The sequence below is a fragment of the Ochotona princeps genome, chromosome 21 (assembly GCF_030435755.1).
Source record: "Ochotona princeps isolate mOchPri1 chromosome 21, mOchPri1.hap1, whole genome shotgun sequence".
NCBI lineage: Eukaryota > Metazoa > Chordata > Mammalia > Lagomorpha > Ochotonidae > Ochotona > Ochotona princeps.
The window spans coordinates 37,116,443-37,138,942 of record NC_080852.1 but is presented as its reverse complement, the minus strand read 5'-3'; the positions used below and the strand labels follow the sequence as shown (position 1 = coordinate 37,138,942).

Genomic DNA, 22,500 nt, shown 5'->3' with positions numbered 1-22,500 from the left:
GAGAATCAGGGTGCACAGCGCTAGCCTGGAAAAGACCCAAGCCCACAATTCCAGGATAGTTCCTACTGAAGGCCCACCACATGGCACCACTGTAAAGCCACAAAGTCCTAAGTCATGTCACTCTAAGTCCAACTCTGGCACACTGAAGGCCATCTGTAAACAGTGCAAACAAGCTGGGCAGACACAGGCCATTTCTGACACCCAGTACCTTTCCCAAATCCTCCTTTCCTTCCCGGAATAGGTTCTAGGGTTCCTCATCCATTTTCTTCCACTAAGGAAATTACTACCATGCCCTTCTTGTGACGATTCCTGCACCAACAGGACAGCAAAATGGGGCTGCGTCCCTGTACTTCATCCTAGAGACTGAACCCATGGAGCCCTGATTCAAGCTGTGCGGTGAGTCCAGGCGAGGAAGAACACAGAGGACCAAGGACTAACAAAGAAGAGACGTGGGCCACTCCACAGCACCGAGAGGCAGACATTTGGCCTGGTGTTTGAGACCCCGCTTAGGACAACCTCCCCAACTACCTGGGCACTGGAGTCCTGGGCCCTACTTGCAACAAATCTTTAAAATTTCAGAATAAAAAAAAGTTCCAGAATCCATTCTGGTGGTGCCTCATATGCTTGCAGCATAATATCAGGAGCTGAGAAGAACATGAAGATGCCTGAGAGCTACCTCTGCCTTACAAACCTGGGTCCTTAGGTTAAGCCACCACGCTCCACCTGCTGATGAATTTGGGAAGGTGGTGCAGGATGGCCCACGTGCTAGAGTCCCTACCACCACACCAGAAATGGGAATGGGGTTCTTGGCTCCTAGCCCAAATCTGGTTGTTGCAGGCCATCTGTGAAGAGAATCAGCAAATGCAAAAGATGAAGCTCTTTCTCTCCTCCTTTCTAAGAAATGGATCTTTTAAAAAGAGAAAAGAAAACATCAATTGAGGTAGAATCTGGGCACCTGGAGACAGTGGGCTTGAGCACTCCCGGTGGGTCAGCCGAATTCACAATGGCGGCATGGGAAGCAAGCCCTGTGTACAAGGCCAGCCTCACTGGACGACACATCCTTCCTTTAGCATTAAAGAGCAAGGGCCAAGCAGGCAGAGGGATCCAAGAACCAATGGCTGTGAGCCAAGCAGAGCACATCATACTAAACAGCAGGCGACTGCTGGTGCCAGGTGCAGGCAAGTGGAGGAGCTGACAGAGAAGGGTGATGTCATCCTGGCTGGGGAGCAATGCAAGTGCTGTTGCTACCAGGGAGAGTGGGAGAGGCAGGTGTCCGCACACCGCAGGGAAAGGCCGGAGAGCCAGGAGAGGTCCACACAGCTATGTTTGCCCAGTTTTTTCAAAAAGGCCACCATCACTTTCTTAAATGATTCTGAGTACTCACTGGTGATCTTTCCTTTTGTATTAACCAAGTCGCTGTTTGAGCTGAAAAGGCCAGAAAGCTACACTTCCTTCCCTAACCTATCTGGATAGGAATAGGAAGATAAAGACTGAGTAAATAGGCTAACCACATGTTTAAGCCTCCATGAGTTCGATGCCAGAGTGGTGGCATAACAGGCTAATTCTTCACCTGTAGTACAGGCAAACCATATGGGCACCAGTTCATATCCTGGCTGCTCTACTTCCTGATCCAGGTTCCTTCTTATGGTCTGGGAAAGCAGCAGAGTACAACCCAGGTCCTTGGGCTGCTGTACCTAGGTGGAGATCTGGAAGAACTTCCTGGCCCCTGAGCAGTCCAGCTTTGGCCATTACTGCCATTTGGGAATGGGAGAGCTTTCCCTATTTTTCTTTCTCTCTGTAATCTATCTTTCCAATAAAAATGAATGTCTTTAAAAAATTAAAAAAAAAAACTAACTCAAACGAAATCTACCCCATACTTAAATAAACCATTTTTAATAAACTACAACTATAACCTCCTTCATTAAGTTAGTATCAGGGGGCCCGGCAGCGTGGCCTAGCGGCTTAAGTCCTCGCCTTGAACGCCCCGGGATCCCATATGGGCGCCGGTACTAATCCCGGCAGCTCCACTTCCCTTCCAGCTCCCTGCTTCTGGCCTGGGAAACCAGTCGAGGACGGTCCAAAGCTTTGGGACCCTGCACCCGCGTGGGAGACCCGGAAGAGGTTCCTGGTTCCTGGCTTCGGATCGACACGCACCGGCTGTTGTGGCTCACTTGGGGAGTGAATCATTGGACGAAGATCTTCCTCTCTGTCTCTCCTCCTCTCTGTATATATTTGTAATAAATAAATAAAATCTTTAAAAAAGTATCAGGCCAACATATAGCTATGCTGAATTGCTCACAGTATGGGACAGACTTAAGAGTCCTTTTAAGGAAAAATTGCACTTGAAAACTATCACTTACAAAACCTATCATTAAAATTTTTTTGCGTTCTCCAACAAGAAAACTAAAGGCTCCTGCAAGTGAGATCCTGGAAGGCAGACTAGCTTAAGACTCAGCACATCTACTGGAGGCTTCTTGGAGTGACAATGGCCAATTTCACACATGGATTTCACACATGTGTACCAAGATGTCATCTTTTATTGAGAAAAATGGTGAATGCACAGGTTGCTTTCTGGTGGGAGAAAGGGGAAGTGACTTCCCCCAAATTAAGTATCTTAAAACGGGGATGGGGGAGTACCTGTTTTTCCTTCTCCACCCCTCACCCTATCTCTCTTTCAAAGTTTACTCCAGAATAAATTTTATCAATGAGAGGCCAGGAAGGGCCAACTCCCTTTGGGTGTATTTACTTAAGATATGAAGGTCAATTAGCCATTGTGTTCATAAAAATTGTGCCAGTCTGGGGCCTCCTCGGTTCTCTTCTTACTTCCAAGTGACTTATTATGAAGCCAAAGAAAAAGGAAATCTGAGCTGATCAAAGGCCAGGCTGTCATTAGGTGAAAACCACGGGAGATCAAAGGCCCCTGCTGCACTTCAAAGGCACAGCTGAGCTGGCAGAGCTGACAGCAACAGCCATGATCAGAGGCGCGGCCGTGGTTTAATGGACAGGGAGACATTCCAAGAGCTACACATCTTTGCAGTGATTACACCAAACACAAATGCCTGTATCTTCCACCCAGACAGCAGAGTAGGATAGGAAGCAGTCCGAAACACTTCCACACGTGTAAAAGCTGGAATTCAGAATTACTTGGTGAAGTTCAAAGCCTGCTGAGGAAGTCAGCCCCTCAGAAACAGCCCAGAATGACTCGTCAACAGACTTCTCCTTATTCCACCACCTTCCCCACTCCTTCATGAGCCTCAGCTCCTCAGAGCAGCACAGCTCTTGCACTGTAAGGGGTCCTTGGGTCACTGATCTAATCTTTTTTTCAGATAGATGCCCTGGAAAAACACATGGAACCATATTAGTAGACAGACACTGACAGCCCCATTCCCACCACTGCCAAGAGAGAAGCCCCTTTGCCTGAAATGAGCAGGAACACTGAGCAGCATTTACTAGTGCTGGGAGGTATTCCAAAAGCTTTATGTAACAAGCATTCGTTTTACCCTAATTACCTATGAAGCAGGAACTGCCACTAATTTTCTTTTACAAAGGGAAGACACGATGACAAAAAAGGGTCTGAGAAGCTGCCCAGAGTCACATGGCTAGGAAATAGAAAAGCCTGTAGTTGAGTGCAGCACGTCTGGACAGGCCTCCCGACTTCAACGCCTTTGCCACACTGAGAGGTGAAACGGGGCAGATGGCAGGAGTGACAGGAGTGAACAGAACCCTGCAGGTATGCAGAGGTGGGAAACAGCTCAGCATCTTTGAGCCACCGGGATGTACAGGCAGCAGGAGCCAGGGGAGAGAAGCCCAAAGAAGAAAAACACCATCATCAACATGATTGGCAGTGCAGCCACTTGGTCCAAATTTTCAAGTTCAACACAGGTGCATGCATCCTCCTTCCACTTTCTTCTGATGAGAGCCACTGCTACACAGCCCCTTCTACTGAGCCATGACAAAACCTCACCTTGCAAGCTCCAGCACCCCAGGCACTGGTGTGTGCCCCAGCCACTCCACTTCCCATCCAGCTCTCTGCTTGTGGCCTGGGAAAGCGAGGGAGGACGACCCAGGTCCTTGGGTTCCTGTGTCTACATGGGAGATCCAGAGGCGGCTCCTGGCTCCTGGCTTTAAACTGGCTCAGCTCCGGCCGTGGTGGCATTTGGGGAGTGAAGCAGCAGATGGAAGATCTTTCTGCCTTTTCTTTGGTCTATAAATCTGATCTCCCTTTCCAACAAAAATAAATACATCTTAAAAAAAAAAAAAAGAGTCCGGAATTTGGCAGACTCTTAGCAGCCCACGACAGCATGAGAGGAGGAAAGCAGCAGATTTACAGCCACACTCTGTGCACCTGCCTCACCAACGGCCTGTCACCTCTAGTCCCCAACTCCTCTGCCCCACCACACACAATGTATTCCACAGAGAATCCTAATTTACTATGCGCAAGATGTCTAGTTGCTCCTTGTAAGATGGTCAGTACTAATTATGAAGAAAATATTGCCAGACTGTTTTCCTAAAAGCATCACTAGTTCACTGCGGACAGCAGGGCTCAGAGGAGAACAGCCTTGGCCCTTCACAGGCCTCACAATAATCACCAGTCACTCAACTGGGCGCCATTAATAATAATGCTACAAAATTTAAAAAATATGTACAAATGTGCAGAAACTTGCAAAGAATTCACATGCAATATAATATACCCATTTTAAGTGCATTTAAGTATACCATTCAGTATGAGTTTGTGCAACAACCGTCACAATCTAATTTTAGGACATCTCATTCCCCACACCCACCACCTTCCCAGTTCTCTCCCAGGCCACTCATCTCCTTTCTGTTCCCAGAGCTGCCAGCAGTATGGACACTGCGATGAGTGGAATCAGAATGGCTCTGTGTCTGGTTCCTCAGGGTGTACTCATCCTCCAACTGTGCCAAGCAATATTCTATTGCTTGGATTTGCCATACTTATTTTATCCATTCATCAGCTGTTGGACATTTGGATCAGTCCTATTTTTGTCTCCAATGAGCAATGCTGCTTGTACACTTGTGGACAAAGCTTTGTAGTGATGTGCATATTTTCAATTCTCTTGGCTATGGGTCCAGGAATGGAATTTCTGGGTCACATGGTAATTCTATGCTTGACATGCTGAGGAAGTCTGCTCCAAGCAGCAGAAGGGGTTTAGTTTCTTCAACACCCTCATCAACTCGTGTTACTATCTTTCCTTCCTAAGTCAGCCATCTTAGCAGGGAGCTCTCCCTGTGGTTTTTACCTGAATTTTCCTAATGATCCACCATGGTGACTGGCTATTTTACATCTTCTTTGGAGATAAGCATAATTAAATCATAGCCTATTGAAATTGGATTCTCCTCTCACTATGGTTGACTGTAAGGACGTTTCACATATTCTAAGCTCAGTCTCTTTTCCCATACAGGAGCTGCAAAATCATTTCTCCTTCTGTGAGCTGCATCACTAGCTATTTACTGCACTCCAACCCAGGAACAAAAAACAAACAAACCCCTCCACCCTCCTTCATACCTTGTATTAGTACACAAGGCCCAAGAATCTAGTAACAGCCTGTGAAACTTTCTTGAAAGGACAGCCTGAGGAAGCACAAGGGCTGGGCCAAAGTTCACCACAGACACCCCCACCCCGACACCTCCACCCGTGTAAACGCTCACTAGGCACATGCTGGCATTCCAGAAATTCAACGCATCTTGACACAAGGTCAAGGAAAAATAAAACGAACAAAAAAATAAACCAAAACAGCAATGCTTTAATTTGGAGCCTACTGGACTTTATTGATCTCCAGCACATTAAGCGGATGAGTGGTTTGCAACCACTGGTGTGGTTCAGCATTTGCTCTCCACTCCTCACACTAACCCTGAGGTCCAGCTCTCTGTCAGTATCACTTCAATCACGCTTTCTAGAGACTGCAGCCCCAGCAACTACAAGCATGGCACAGCACACCCGCTAATCAAACCAGACAGACAGATGTCACCTCCTGAACAGAGGTCTCCATCTGCTAAGCAAGAAATCCAAGTTGGAAAAAGCCTGGTGCCACCTCACTCATCCCAGCTGCCCAGCTTTAGCACCACCCATTCACTTGAAGTATCTGGCATTTCAGCAAATATCCAGACACAGAGGTTCCATTCACTGACGCATCCGTCCCAAGGCTGTAAGAGCAGATACTGGGCTTGAGCTGGAAGCCAGGAGCTCAGCCTAGGCTTCTCAGTCACCTGGAACATCACGGCTGACCGCCAGGGTCTGCGCGAACAAGAAGCTGGAGATGGGAGCCAGAGAGAGGTCCACACTCCAACGTGGCCTGTACCTCAACGATGCCTCTCAGCAAGCATCCCACATGTCTACCTTTCCTGCCAAAGGCCGGTGCTATTACTGGAGACTTCCCTGAGACTATTATAGTTCCAGGATAAAGTGATGTCACTTCCTCCATAGCCAAATTGAAGCTCCCCACAGCAACCCACACACAATCAAATCCTTCTCACAGATGCCAAGTCACCTCTAAGATGAGGTCAAAGTACTGTTAATGTTTGCAAACACAGAAAAAGGCTACAGCATGGAGTAGTCAATGATCTTACTAGCAGCATTACAAATGTACACTGCACACTTAAGAAAAACTTCATTCTTGGAGCCATCATGGTGGCACAGTGGGTCAAAGCAACACTGGCATCTCATTAATGCTGGGCAGAGTCCTGTTGGCTCTACTCCCAAAGCAGCTTCCTGCTAATGCACCCAGGAAAGCAGCTGAAGACAGCCAAAGTGCAGGGAGACCCAGATGGAGTTCCAGGCCTAGCCTCTGACACTGTAGCTGTTGCAGAGTGAGCCAGCAGAAGGAAGGTCACTCACTCCCTCTGCCTTTCTGATAAGTAAATAAAAAAACATTAAGTGGTGATGCGCAGGATGATGCTGGAAACACCTACTATTTACACACCCACTCATCAGGTGCCTGGGACACTGGGTTAGAGAGCAAGGCCTCCTGGGCTTGTCCCTTCAGCCAACAGTACCACACAGGACAAGCCACCTCAGAGAGCGCCTGTCTCCTTACATCGCTGTATTTGCTCATTCTATCTCCTTACAGGTCAGAATCTTCATGAAGTGGGCCCGGTGGTGTGGCCTACTGGCTAAAGTCCTCGCCTTGAACGCACCGGGATCCCATATGGCCGCTGGTTCTAATCCCGGCAGCTCCACTTCCCTTCCAGCTCCCTGCTTCTGGCCTGGGAAAGCAGTCGAGGGCGGCCCAAAGATTTGGGACCCTGCACCCACGTGGGAGACCCGGAAGAGGTTCCTGGTTCCCGGCTTCAGATCGGCGCAGCACCAGCCGTTGCAGCTCACTTGGGGAGTGAATCATTGGACGGAAGATCTTCCTCTCTGTCTCTCCTCCTCTCTGTATATCTGACTTTGTAATAAATAAAAATAAATAAATCTTTAAAAAAAAAAAAAAGAATCTTCATGAAGTGACCTCTTGCTGGTGTTCAGTTCACCCACATGGACAAATACTACACCACCACGTACCTCCCATGTGTTTTGCATAGCAAACTGAATCATTTTCCCCTAAAACTGTGAATTAGATCTACACAATGGAGACCTTGGAGGTTTTTTTTTAAGTCCATATATGTGATGGTAGGGAGAGGAGCTAAGAGAAACTTAACATTTTAACTGCAGCAATGGTGCCAATTTGCTCAGAAGGGAAACCTGGGCACCTTCCCCTGCAGGACCTCCTTGGTAGTAAACCAACCACAGAGGGCCCCGCCCACACCCAGAGCACTGCAGGAGACCTCACGCCAGCAGCCAACACCAGCAGGAACAAGAAGAGAGGGTGGAACACAGCTCTGGGATCCAATGCAAAGACACCTTGTTTCACCTCAGGATTATAGCAAACAGCTTTTAGATGATATTCACAAACAAAAAACAAAGTCAGTAATACATCCAGAAACAATGAATCACACACTAACTGCCATTTCTTTAAAAAAAATGCCGTCCTGCCACACATGCCTTTTCTGCAGTCCTGGTCCATGCTTCAAGGCTCCCCTGTGGCAGGCTGGGACATCCACACTACCAGAACCTCCCCCGTGCGGCAGGCGATGCTGCTGGAGTCGACTATTCCTCTCACACCGCGTCAGTTCTCCTAACCAGGGCTGCTAGCGCTGTGCTGCTGGAAGGAACATGCTACTCAGAGCCTCAAATCAAGCTGCTTCAGGGGCTCCTGGACTTGGCTATGGTGTGAGTACAAATCAACAAGCCCAATGGCATGTTTTTCTCTAATAGTTTCATAGCTTAAAAAGGTGGGAAAAGGAAATGTCTGGGTAACCACTCAGTTCAACCTCTACTGAGGAGCCTGCACAGCTTTCTGAAACCACTACATTTCAGAAACATAAAGAATGGCACAACCATGCAAGCAACTATTATGCAGCATTAACAGTGTGTGCATGCTGCCTTCTGTGAGCTTAGATGTCAATCAAAAAGACTGTTGGGGCGTTTAGTTTTTAGGTCACAGGTAGGGCAGGCAGATTCACAGAAACAGAAATGGCTCAAGACTGCCAGGGGGTGGGTGGGGAGTGACAGCGAAGGGCTGCAAACTTCTGGGCAGGGGAGAAATGCTCCCACTTCCAAGTGCAGGCATGACAGCGCAACGCTGCACCCGGACCACAGTCTCTGACACGCAGACTCCAAGTGACTGAGCCACCTTGGGGAAGAACTAGATCTCAGCAAAGCTGTTGAAAACATTAATTTTTTTTAAAGATTTGTTTATTTTATTACAAAGTCAGATATACAGAGAGGAGGAAAGACAGAGAGGAAGATCTCCCGTCCGATGATTCCCTCCCCAAGTGAGCCGCAACGGGCCAATGCGCGCCGATCCGAAGCCGGGAACCAGGAACCTCTTCCAGGTCCCCCACGCGGGTGCAGTGTCCCAACGCTTTGGGCCGTCCTCAACTGCTTTCCCAGGCCACAAGCAGGGAGCTGGATGGGAAGTGGAGCTGCCGGGATTAGAACTGGCGCCCATATGGGATCCCGGTGCATTCAAGGCGAGGACTTTAGCCGCTAGGCCATGCCGCCGGGCCCAACATTAATTTTTTTAAAAAGCCTACTGTATCTCAAAGCCATGGACCAAAACAGCCGACACTGCTGGGACAGCGAAAGCGGCTGGTCCTTGCAGTTTCACAATTCTCAGTGAGCTGTGAGAACAGCAAGGTTGGGTCAATGAGCTGTCTCAGCAAAGGCAACCTCAGAAGTGCACCAACCCAGAGGGGAGATGCTGCTGAGTGCCAGGAAACGAACCCTGCCAAGCACACACAGGCCTGGGCACACACATCCCTCTCTCACTGGCTCCTCCAGCGCTTCTCCCAGCGTCCTCCTCACTCGCAAGGGATGACCAGCCAAAGGCTCAGACTAGATGTGGTGCTGGCTTCTTACCCCAGGACCCAGGAGAACCAGCACAGCTGAGACACTTCACAAACCCAGAAAATAGTGCATCTATTCTATTGAAAGCCATTTTTTAAAAAGATTTATTTATTGGGCCCGGCGGCGTGGCCTACTGGCTAAAGTCCTCGCCTTGAACACCCCAGGATCCCACATGGGCGCTGGTTCTAATCCCGGCAGCTCCACTTCCCTTCCAGCTCCCTGCTTGTGGCCTGGGAAAGCAGTCGAGGACGGCCCAAGGATTTGGGATCCTGCACCCGCGTGGGGGACCTGGAAGAGGTTCCTGGTTCCCGGCATCGGATCAGCGCGCATCGACCCGTTGCGGCTCACTTGGGGCGTGGATCATTGGACGGAAGATCTTCCTCTCTGTCTCTCCTCCTCTCTGTATATCTGACTTTATAATAAAAATAAATCTTTAAAAAAAAAGATTTATTTATTTGGCAGAGTTACAGAGTAGGGGAGGGAGGGAGAGAAACCTTCCATCCACTGGTTCAATCCCCAAATGACCACAAATTTGGGTAGGTGTAGGCCAGGCCAAACCCAGGGGCTTCATCTCGGTAGGTGCTTGGGCCATCACCCACTGCTTTCCAGGTTATTAATAAGCGGGGAGTTGGGTAGGAAGTGGAGTAGCCAGGACTTTAACTGGTGCCTATATGTTGCAGGCAGCAGCTTTTCTACATCACACTAGTCCCCTATCAGTCACTTCCACACATAAGTTCACACACAGTGTGGCTAACATTCAGACGAGATCGGACGCATTCAGGGTGGTATGGCCATAGGCTATGTGTGGCTAACATTCAGACGAGATCGGGCGCATTCAGGGTGGTATGGCCATAGACTATGTGTGGCTAACATTCAGACGAGATCGGGCGCATTCAGGGTGGTATGGCCATAGACTATGTGTGGCTAACATTCAGACGAGATCGGGCGCATTCAGGGTGGTATGGCCATAGACTATGTGTGGCTAACATTCAGACGAGATCGGGCGCATTCAGGGTGGTATGGCCATAGACTATGTGTGGCTAACATTCATAACGTGAAATGAGAAACAGGTTGCTTCAACTTCTCAAGCCACCACCCAACCTGTTCAACATCAAATGAAAGCATAAAGCCCAGACATCAGCAGCCCAACAGTCCAGCTCTCAAGCAAGGACTGCCTGACCCCAAGTCCCTGTCCAGGGTTCAGCAGCATGGGAGACTCCACCCACAGAGCCAACACAGCAGACACCATGCTCCCAAGTAACGCAAAACTTTTCTTTTTAGATTTAATTATGTGCTGTTGTTTTCAAGAGTCACTCTAAAATGACTGAACCTACATATTTCAAAGAAAATCTCTCCTGATGAAAAGGTTATTTTCAAAGTCCATTTGTGGATTAGACTGCAGGACGACATTGGAAGAACAAGCTCCCGCTCTAACAGGCCCAGAACTGGGCCCTGCCAATAGTGAGGGATGCCTGGGAGTTTGCTCTGTACCTACACTCCTGAGTTTTGTTGTTTTAATTACCAGCCATTTAAGAAACAGTATTCTTAGAATGAGGTAGGTGAACTGTGCAATTTTCCAAGTAACTACTTTGAGGATTGGCTTAAGCATTTTACTTATTTAAGTGTGTGAGCTGTTACGTTTGTTTGCTTTTAATCAGTCATACATTACCTGCACCACAGATAATAAACTACAAGGTGATCTGACTGCCAAATGAACCTGATGAAGCATAAACTCTACAGGAATTCAAGGCAGGGAAACAGGAACCCATCAAACATGGCAAGGACAGGCACCCTGCTGGCAGGGCAGCTTGAAAAGGTACAGGTGCTTCTTCACAGGATAGGTGGGCTCCCTCTGAAGGAGACAAAATCCACAGGGCTGCAAAGGTGCTGGAGGCATGCACTCTGGAGTTAAGAGCACCTAATCCTAGGAAATTACTGTACCTGACCAGCGGCTGGATGAAACAGGACAGAGGGGGGAAAGTGCTCCCAAACAGCCCTCTGAGCCACACTGCTGTTTTCCATCGCTCAGCCCGGCTGCCCGCTGGTCTTCACAGCTGGGACTGACCCAAGCGGAAAAGCAATCCCAGCTTCAACACCACTAAAATCACTACCTCTGCTCTGATGTGACACAAGAAATATACACAACCCAGCGTCTGACTCGTCCCACAGACCTCATCAGAGGAAGGGAACAGGTCTTTACACACACACAGCACAAACTGTCAGTGTCACACAGGTATCCTGGTAAGGGAAGAATTTTGAGTCTACCCAGGGTAACATCTCAACCCGACCCACACGTCTCCTGTAAGACTCAAAACTCTAAGGTTAGCACTACCCAGAACTAATAAATGCAGGATCCTGGGAGGAGAGACAGCCAGTGCAATCACTAAGGAAACAGCTGGGCACCTCGGTAAAAAGTTAACCATACTCAAGGATCAGCAAATTCATTCCCAAAGCAGTGTGTGCTTACTCAAAAACTTACATAAAAATATCTAGGGAGTTAACAACAAAGTGAACCAAATTAATGATCTTGGATTAAAATGGTTAAAATAATAGATTTTATATTATGTATACTTCAAAACAATAAAGACAGGTTCAGGAATTTCTATAATAGCTGTTAACCTTAAACACTCATTAAGTTCAGAACATGCAAGTAAACTGCGATGTATTCTTATGCTGGCTAACACAACACTATGGAAGAAAAAACCCACTAATCCATACAACAGGGATGAATCTGAAAAACCGTATCCTGGGCCATGGAACGATAGCCTAATGGCCAAAGTCCTCGCCTTGCAACCACCAGGATCCCATATGGGCACTGGTTTGTATCCCAGCTGCTCCAATTCCCTTCCATTTCCCTGCTTGTGGCCGGGGAAAGCAGTCAAGGACGGCCCAAACCCTTGCAACCCTGCACCCATGTGGGAGACCCTGAAGAAGCTCCCGGCTTCGGATCAGCTCAGCTCTGGCCATTGTGGCCAGTGGGGAGTGAACCAGCGGATGGAACATCTTTTTCTCTGTCTCTCCTCCTTTCTGTAAATCTTACTTTCCAATAAAAACAAATAAATCTTTTTTTAATCACTTAGAGTCACCTTCACCAGTCTGTTGATCCCTCTCAAAAACAAAACGAAACAAAAAACAGTATCCTTAACACAAGAAGTAGGATTCAAATACCTCTATTTATTCAAAGGTCAAGAACAGGCAAAACCAATCTAGAACTACAAAAGTTAAAATAATGATTATCTTTGAGCAGAAAAGCATGAGGGAGCTTTCTGGAATCTAGAAATTTTTATCCTCATCAGCCCCCCATCAGCTGCAGATAAATCACTCTCCCCAGCATTCTGTGCTTTAGAAAGAATAAACGCCAGCCATGAAGAAGAACCAAACTCCCTCTTTCTCTGTGTTCTATAAACCTTGCTGCCACAACGCCAGAGACTATGCCACTTACTGGTTGGAGATCTCCCAGTTTATAAGATGCGCTTCAGTACCAACAAAATTTTATGGACAGACATATTTATTTATTTGAAAGCTAAATGCAGGGCCAGGCAAAGAGCAGGAGAGAACCTTCCATCCACTGTTTCGCTCCCCAAGTGGTTGCAATGATCAGCACTGAGCCAGGCTGAAGTGAAAGGCTAGCCCTGGGTCCCCGGAACTGGCAGGGGCCCAGTTACTAGGGCTGCCATCTGCTGCTTTCCAGGTGCATCAGCAGCGACATGGTTCTCAAACCGGGGCCCACATGAGATTCCAGCACAGAACACAGCAGAATCAGATATACAGGAAACAGAGGAGAAATCATGAAAGCACTCTTAGAAAACCAAACATCATTAATTATGCCTCAGCAAAAATTACAGAAAGACCAAAACTGAACGGGTGGAAAACCCCAATCTATTATCCAATTAAACTCAACACTGACATGTTTTAAGAAGTCTATTTCTATGTATTTATTGCAAAACCATAAAGAGACTTGTTTTAAAAAAAAGAATTTGGGCTCAGAAGAATGATGGCTCAATTGGCTAACCCTCCTTTTCCAAGTGCCAGGATCCCATATGGGCTCTGGTTGCTATCTAGGCTGCTCTACTTCGAATCTCACTGCCTGCTTATAGCCTGGGAAAGCAGTAGAGGAAGGCAGATGAGCCCCTGCACCTACATACGTGGAAGACAAAAATGCAACTCCTGGCTTTGGGCCAGCTCAGGTGCAGCCATGTGGGGAGTAAACCAGCAGACAGAAGAATTTTCTGTCTCTCCTCTCTGTAAGTCTGCCTTTCCAATAAAAATAAATCAGCTAAAAATTTATTTACTTGAAAGGTAGGGAGAGAACAGAAGGGGAACGGGAGAGGGGCAGGAAGAGGGGTGTCTCTCATCTGCTGGTTCACTCCCCACACAGCTGCAGCGGCCAGAGCTGGGCCAGTCTGAAGCCAGGAGTCTCTTCCGGGTCTACCACACAGGTACAGGGGCCCGAGTACCTGGCCTATCTTGTGCTGCTTTCCCAGGTCCATCATTAGGAAGTGGATCAGAAGTGGAGCAGCTATGGTTGCCCATATGGGATTTGGCATCGCTGGCAGCGGCTTTACCAGCTCCGTTACTCATCTTTTGATTTATTCTCAAAATGTCTGTAACAGAGGGGCCTACACTGGGTCCAAGTCTGGAGTTTGGAGCTTCATCCAGGGCTCCCCCTCTGCTGCCTTCCAGGGTGCGCACTAGCACGAACTGGAGGTGAAGAACCTAGATGTTTTCTGCTTTCATGATTCTGCCTTAATTGCTTTGCCTTAGCACCGCCTTCAGACTTCATGATTTTCTGGGGATATCAAAATCCAGCACAACAGAGGCAGGATTTGGTCCCAGACACTCTCCATGGGATGAAGTGTCCCAAGTGAAGACCAAACCCACTGAGACAACATGCTCCAAGGCTAACATCCCAGCTGCCCTTACAAACATTCCAGTATCAGAAGGAAAACTTTATTTCCAATAAAAATAAATCTTTAAAAACAAAACAAAACAAACAATGTAAAGGCTGGAAAGGAGCACTCTGGGATGTTGTTCCTCCTGAGGGTATGTCCTGCGAAGGTGTGCAAAGAGCATCTTAAGAACATCGATCTACTTCTTGAATGTTTTGTAAATTCATGTAAATTTTTAATTCTAAGTCTATTTAGTCATTAAAAGTTGGCTAGTTATTGACCTTGTTTCATGGCTTCTCATTTATGGAAATGTACAGTGATGGAGTACTGGGGTCTACCATATCCAGATGTGGGGGTACAATGCAACATGCATTCCTGCTTCTAAACAAACGATGGACTCCCAGTGAAACTGTGCAAATGTGTAGACAATGGGATGCTGGACTGTCTGGCACTGTCTGTACCAGCAATGTCGGGGCACACTTAAATAAAAACTGATGGAATTATGAATCCTTATGAAGGACTCTACCATTGTAGCAACATGGGGAAAATCTGTCAGGAGGTGGGAGTTTGTGGGGGGAACTCCAGTCTATACAAAACTGGACCACAACATCCAAAAATTCAAAATAAAAATATAACAACAAAAAGAGTTGGTTATATGTCAGTAAATACCAGCTCCCACATAACAAAGCGAGGCAATTTCTCTCACCGACCACAGTTAACAAGCCAGGTAAAACATCCCATACTTCTAAGACTCCAAGCAAACTTTAACATTTTCTCAATACACTACCAAATCTTTCATATAACCTTAAGAGCTATAAAGCACCCACTCAAAATTACTCTCAAGTTTGAAAACAAAGCAGCTAACGCTCAGGTTTGAATGTAACTAAAAATCACCTACCAGGCATAAACCCGTAAAAGTAATACTTTGCTATCTGTAATGATCATACTTTATTTACTTCATCATCTTTCTCTTCTGCTAGATTGTGAGCACCCTGAAGCCAGAGCTTCAGCCGTGTGCTTTGCTAAGAGCTCTGTCCCAGCACAGTTTACAATGACTGGCACACACACTGGCCTGAAGCCCTCTCCCCCCATGCCAGCCCAAACCCAGGTGGCTGAGCAAAGCAATTCTTCACAACCACCCAGCCTACTTCCAGTATTTTTCCACAGAAACTGAGCCCCAAAGAGTTTTTCTTTCTTCCTCAACATTTATACTCCTCCTTTTTCTCAGCTACCTTTTCTTCCTCTGAGAGCAAATCCCAAGAATTAAGAAAGTTAGTTCTGTGTGGAAGCAATGAATTCACCCAATTTTCCCTAAATCTTGATCCTTGCCACGTTGATCAACCATGTAAATCATTATTTAAACATAAAATTTATTTTTTTTAAAAAAGTTAATCATGTGATCAAATAACCCACTATCCTAGGACTAATCACACAATACAAATTCTTCACCTGCAACAAATGCCGGGGCAGGTTCTCTCAGCGGCAGCCACCACTTGCTTGGACTGCAAGTCAGGAGATGGGAGACCCCAGCAGTACGGACCAAGGGCTTGGACGGTTTCCCAGGAACATAAGCAGAGGGCTGGGTGGATGTGGAGCAGCTGGGACTCAAACCAGCCCCCATATGGGATGCCAGCACCACAGGCAGAGGCTGGTTTTGGTTTGAAGTTGGCAGTTATGAACATGAACCCGTGAAGAAGAGGGACTGTAGGGGGAGGAGGATTGAACAGATCATGAGGAGATCATGAGAGTCAGGGACTTGGCATCTGCTGCCATGGAGGAAGTGCCTGGCACAGAGCCTGGGAAAAGGAAACAAGGATGGGGCTGCACTCGGCAGAAACTGCAGGTGGGAAGAGCCAACAATACAGGGCTGCCTCCCTGCCTTCTCCTCAAAGGATGAGGAAGAGTTCTTCCAGGACCCAGTGTGATGGTTCAGGGCTAAATACTTGCCTTGCATACTCTGGGATCCCATATGGGTACCAGTTCATGCCCGAGCTGCTCCACTTCCCTTCCAGCTCCCTGCTTGTGGCCTGGGAAAGCAGTAGAGGACGGCCCAAAGCCTTGGGACCCTGCGTCCATGTGGGAGACCCAGAAGAAGCTCCTGGCTTATGATTGGCTCAGTTCTGGCCACTGCGGCCACTTGGGGAGTGAACCAGCAGATGCAGGATCTTTGTCTCTGTATCTCCTTCTCTCTGTATATCTGCCTTTCCAATAAAAATAAATCTTAAAAAAAAAAAAAAAAAAAAAAAAAACCTTCTTTCAGCAGAATGAGAAAGTCACAACTTCACTAGGCAAGGTACTGGGGCAATCACATTACATACATACACACACACCCAAAGGCATCACACACACCACCAACAATGTTCCATATCCCCTGTTAACCTGCCTTCACTCTACCTCTTTTCCTACCCTTATAAAACCATTTTTTATTAGCAGGACGCCTCTGGTAGGAAGCCAGCTCCTATTCTGTTCTCCACACTCTCTGGGAACTGCTCCTGTAGGTCAGCGCAGGAAAACCCTGCACAGGTTTTACGTGGAGAACGACTATGGCTCTCCAACTCTGTCTTCCACTGAGCAGAGCTCAGGGCTTGGGAGAGCTGCTATCCCACACTCCTGATCAAAATCCCCACACCACTCTCAGCGGTGGTTTTAAGCCAAACTCGGTGCTGCAGCAGGAGAGTAAAACAAAGGTTCTTTGTGGGGGTCAGCCAGTATTTATCAGTTACTCCCGAGGAAAACAATAAGAACAGTAGAAAACGAGTAAAGGAAAAAGCTGCTGACATTGAAGTAAAACTTCATATATTCAGCCTTTGTCACTTTAACAGTGCTGCCACATAATGGAAGATGTGTTTATTTTCAAAGTGGGGGGGATGTCCAGAAATGTGCACTCATCCCTTCCTTAACTGTTAGCAGGGAAGGAAGACAGGTCCAGGCCAGCTGGATTATGGGTATGTAAACAACTTTGTTAAACTGCCTGGCAGAACACATCTGCATGGGACTGCTGAATTCTGGAATCCACTCCATTAAAATCAAGTCATTAGCCAAGAAGAATTAACAGGGAACTACTTTTATGCAAAGCAGACATAAAATAAAAATCAAGGGCAATCCATGTGACTATCTGCTTTTCATTCATGATTTTATGCTGCGTCTCCGCACACAACGCAGAGCACTGTCTTATCACTGGAGCACCTGAAGCTGCTCATTTCCAACGTCCTTGCTCTAACGCCCACAGAAACCTGGCAGTGCACAGAGTTGACCTGTACCAAGTCTCAGCCTTTAAGCAAACTGCTTACTAATGCAGAGCCAAGGTTCCTGCTCAGACCTCATTAAGTCAGGTATCTTCTCCCAAATGTGCAGCTTCTAACTCACCAGTTTCCATTACAGCACAGAGGGTGGGAGATCTTCACAGGTGAGGAGGACTGGGAACAAAATACAAACTGGAGGCAGGGGAATTCAGGCCAAAGACTCCCAGCCCTATCCAAGGAGCAATGGCGCAGCAGGAAAGCAAGGGGGGCTGGTGCATCTACCACGGCCCCTCCCCACATACACTCCAAGATATGCTGACTTACTGTGGAACAGACAACCTCTTGGGGCAGTTCCACCACTTTGAAAAAAACTAAAACATAGCATACTGGACGTTTCCAACCATACAGGATTCAAAGCAAATAAACTGAAGCCACTTGGTTTACCATTACACACATAGGCAGTAAAGTATGAAAAAACAATCAGTTACAGTGGTGATGACTTCTTGGGGCTGGCAAAGATCTTGATGAAAAGAGAATTGGAAGAGGTAATTCACTACTTCCTGACCTGGCCTTATTTAGAAGGTTGACTAAGGTTTACTGCACTTACTTTTCGGTATGCATGATATATTTCATAACAAAAAGTGTGTCAGAACAAACAGCTCCCTGGTACTCTGGATGCTGCCAACGCAATGCCTCAACTGGCTAATCCTCCACCGTGGAGTGCCAGCATCCCATATGGGCACCAGTTCATGTCCCAGCTGCTCCACTTCCCTTCCAGCTCCCTGTCTATGGCCTGGGAAAGCAGTGGACAATGGTTCAAGTCCTTGGGCTCCTGTACCCACATGGGAGACCCAGAAGAGGCTCCTGGCTTCAGATGTGCTCGGCTCCTGCCATTCACAGCCTTTTGGGGAGTGAACTGGTGGATGGCAAATCTTTCTCTGTCTCCTTCTCTCTGTAAATGCCTTTCCAATAAAAATAAACTTTTAAACAGAGAAAAACATTCCAGGAGGAAGTGTAATAAAAATAAATTAAAGCAGTGTTTCCTACAAGCCTGTTTTAGTCTGTTATGCTCACAATCTTACCAACACAAGTGTCAAACATTAAAGAATGCAAAGGCTGCACATATACATACCACAAACTGAGAAGTGTCTCAATTTCATCATAGCTAAGTAAACATTCTTTCAATTATTAGTGACTTAAAAGATTAAAATAGTTCACCTACAACATCCTGAAATGAAAACAACTTCTAGAATTTGGGTCTGACAGCACAGCATAGGGGGCTGGAGCCGCCACCTTCTAGCAAAGCAGCTCCCGAAGCTTCCTCTGCTCCACTTCCAAGTCTCTTCCCGTGAGTGTGCCTGAGGGAAGAAAAGGCTGCCAATCCAGCGGCAGACCCAGATGGAGCCCCGACTCCCAGCCTCTGCTGGCCCGGCACCAGCCCTGGCAGCCATGTGGGGAGTGAACCAACAGATGCAGGATCCTTCAGTCCCGCCTTCTGCCTTTCAAATAAGCAAATCTTGTGAAAACGTTACTGAATTCTTTAAAAAATTAGAAAAGGCAAGGCAGCAAAGCAAACACTTACATACCTCCTTTGAATTTAGCAGAAAACAGAATACCCAGGAGGGAGAGCAGCCACACACACACACAAATGGATAAAGTAAAATCACTTTCAGCTCCTGCTTTCAACAACAATAAGCACCCATGGTAGGTTTGTTTTTCCTTTTTAGGGGGAGTGGTGGCACCCTAACATGAGCTCATTAAAAAATAAAAGTGGAACTACTTAGTCTACCAACCTTCTCTGCTAATCAGCAAAGCAAAAAAGATACCATGACCTAAAACCTGCAAGGCACAAACACCATGAAACCAAATCCCCAGAGTGGATGCAGGACGTGGAGATGAAACCCACATTCAGAAACACTCCCTGTTCGCAGCCTCTACCTCTGCTTACACTTGGATACCTCACGACAAATCTTTCCTGCAACACTGTCACGGCCAGTGGGGTGCAGTGCGGCAAGCACCCTGGGGACAGAAGGCCAGCAGCGAGGGGAGAAGAGGAAGGAAGAGAAACCTGTCTTCCCAGCAGAGCCAAGGGCAGGCTCCAAAAGATAAACAGCCAAGGAAAAGAAAGCGCCCAGAAGGGGGTGGAGACGCCAGGGCGGGGCCGGCAGGAAGGAGGGCGGCATCACACCTCCCAGCGCCGGGAAGCACACAGCAGCTGGTCTCCCAGACGGCCGCCCTCTGGGGCTCACCTGGGCCATCACTCGGGCCCCTCCCAGCTCCCAGCTGTTCCAGGGAGGCCCTCCAAACCCTCAGCAGGCCTGGCCATGGTCTGCAGGGCTGAGGAATAGCTGGGGTCGCGGCTGGGGACAAGCTCTGCAGCCTTCTCACCTCAGCAGGACTTGCTAAGTTTCTTCTGAGCTCATCAAACAAAGAACAATGACACGGACCCAGACGCCAGCCCGTGCAGAGCCTCCCAGGCCCAGTCCCCACGCAGGCTGTGTGCATGTTCCCGGCAGCTCCTCACTCAAGTGCAGCCTGCAAGGGAGCAAGTACCAATTATGCTGAAAACCAGTGAGCAGTTCCGCAATGTAGGCAACTCAGAAGACTCTTGGGCTTTTTGAGAGCAATCACAAGATGCCATTTATTCTTACTTTCTCCCAATATAAACTGTGCTTTTAAATTGAAAAAGAAAAGTCTACCAAATTACATAGTTATGGCCCTTAACCTGTAATTAAAGTATCACTAGCAGCAGCTTAAGCCATAACCGATCAGCAGCATGTTTATCAGGCCCTAAGTTTTTGGCACTGAGAAGTCAGAGCAGCTGAGTGTAACTGTCAGCCATCTTGAGAAAAGCCAATGGCGGGATCCACTCTGGGGGCATCGACTCTGGGCACAGCATGGCAACCTCCTTCCCTTCAGCCAAAGAGGAAACCAAACCCGCGCCAGGGCAGCAAAATGAACAAATTCCACCGAGGCTGCTCACCTGCAGCCACCAATGCCCACTCTCCTCGGAAGCCCCACAGCTGTGACGTGATAGAACAGGCCTGTGCAGGTGCAGAGGGGACAAGCCCGCGCCGACATCCATGAGCCAGTCCCTCACGAAGGAGACGAGACCCAAGCTAACTGTGAGAGCAGCACGGAAGGCGAGGACCTGCACGGTCAGACCAATGCCACAGCCCACCTTCTGAACAACTGCCATGGACCTCAGGCTCCTTGGGGAAAAGAGGCGAGGGTATGAGGTGACGTCTGAGGCCCCAGATAGGTCAGCAGCAGGCTGGTAATTACAGCATGCAAGACATCATGTAATTAAGTGCTAAATTACACAGTAGGGGCTACATTGACGATTGGCTGTGTGTGTACAAGAGAAGTGTTAGCCCTCATCCTAAGTCCCTTCCTCAGAGCCCAGACAGGCACAGTCCTGGGACCCTGGAGGTGCAGTCGCCAGGGCAGAAAGCTCTGCCTTCAGGAGGCTGCCACTCTTCTAGTGGGATCCAGGAGTCCAAAGGGGAAGCACCTGGGCTGGGAGTGGGGCTGTCCACAGACAGCCATCTACTGAGCCTTGGGGTGCAAGACCACCCCACAGGGGTGTAGAGTGTGACCCCAGAGGGCAATGGTGCTGAACCAGAAGACCGGGAAGCTACCGCCTCAACAACCAGCACCGCTACAGCTTTCTCCTCGGCCTTTGGCCTACCTGCCCACTCCTACCCCAACGGCCCAGGCTGAACCTCCTCCTCTGAGTTCCTTGATCACCTTTTCAGTCAAGCCAAAGGCAGGGAGCGCTCACCAAGCAGGCAGCTGACAAGACCTGCCCGTAAACGCACGGAGTGAAGACAGTGTAGACCCACGGCTGTACGGCAGGACCGACCTGTGTTGGGCACAACTAACAAACCTACAGCCTACGAGAAGCCAAACTTCCACTTCCTAGTGTGCAAAACTAGGAAGTCAGAAATTGACTTTCCCAAAGACGTTGGAACCTGTGTCCTCAACAAGTGCTGGCCACCATTTCCCCAGTCACTGGCCTAGGACGTGGGGGGAGCTGTTCTGTTGACAGTGCCTTCTCTTAAGCGATGGATTAACAAGAACAACTGTTCCCACTCCTCTCACCCCCAAATCCTACGTAGGATGGTCTGTGCCCATCCTGAAAAGCCCCTTCTGGAGCTCAGACCAGATGTGTGCAATGTTTACACTGAGGAAACCACCAGGACGTAAACAGCTCACTATAAACACACTCAAAATTCGGCTGTGCTTTTCTTCATTTCCTGTGTATTTATTTTGGTGTTAAAATAATGTTAACTTTCATAATAAGGAAAATGGAAGCAGATGTTTAAACCAAACAAGACTATAGACTATTATCCCCCCAAAATCGGCTCAGCTTTCAAAATCAAAGTTTCTTTCTCCTGCAGAACAAGGAGAAGGAACTACTCGCAGGACGGTGGGGTGAGCAAGGGAGGCCACCAGGATGACCTGCAGGGACAGGCTGGCCCGAAGCTCTTCCCCCACTGCCAACTGGAGACATCAAAAATTAATCTGCTATCGATTTCCTAACCATCCTGCTACTCCTCTCTTGGGCTCAGCACTAGGCTTTGTTTTTTAAAATATCGTATTACTTGTTAACAAAGACAGTGCGACAGAAACTGCTTTAAAAGTCAGTTTCTTGTTCACTGGATAAGCTAACAGGCACGTGCTAACCGCGCCACGGAGAGAAAGCGGACTTTTTAATGAGCGAGTTCAGAAACAAGATGACCCTTAACGCAGCTGATTCAAAGAAAGCGATTCACCCAAGTGCTCCCGCCTGGAACGAGGAGTGAAAACAAAGATTCTTTAAAAAAAAAAAAGAAAAGAAAAGAAAGAAAAAGAAACACCAATAATAGGAGATCCTTATCCACAGAAGGCAATTTAGAAAGCAACTTGAGTGAGATTTCCCTCTCTCTGAAGAGCAGAGTAAGTTTTCAACTGTTAAGAC

The 22,500-nt window shown here is 47.8% G+C and overlaps 1 protein-coding gene across 3 annotated transcripts in view; it reads right to left on the bottom strand.

Moving 5' to 3' along the window:
* The window catches only part of VGLL4 (vestigial like family member 4), a 120,126-nt gene that overhangs the window by 38,488 nt on the left and 59,138 nt on the right, over positions 1–22,500 (bottom strand). The gene's annotated exons all lie outside the window — the stretch shown is intronic.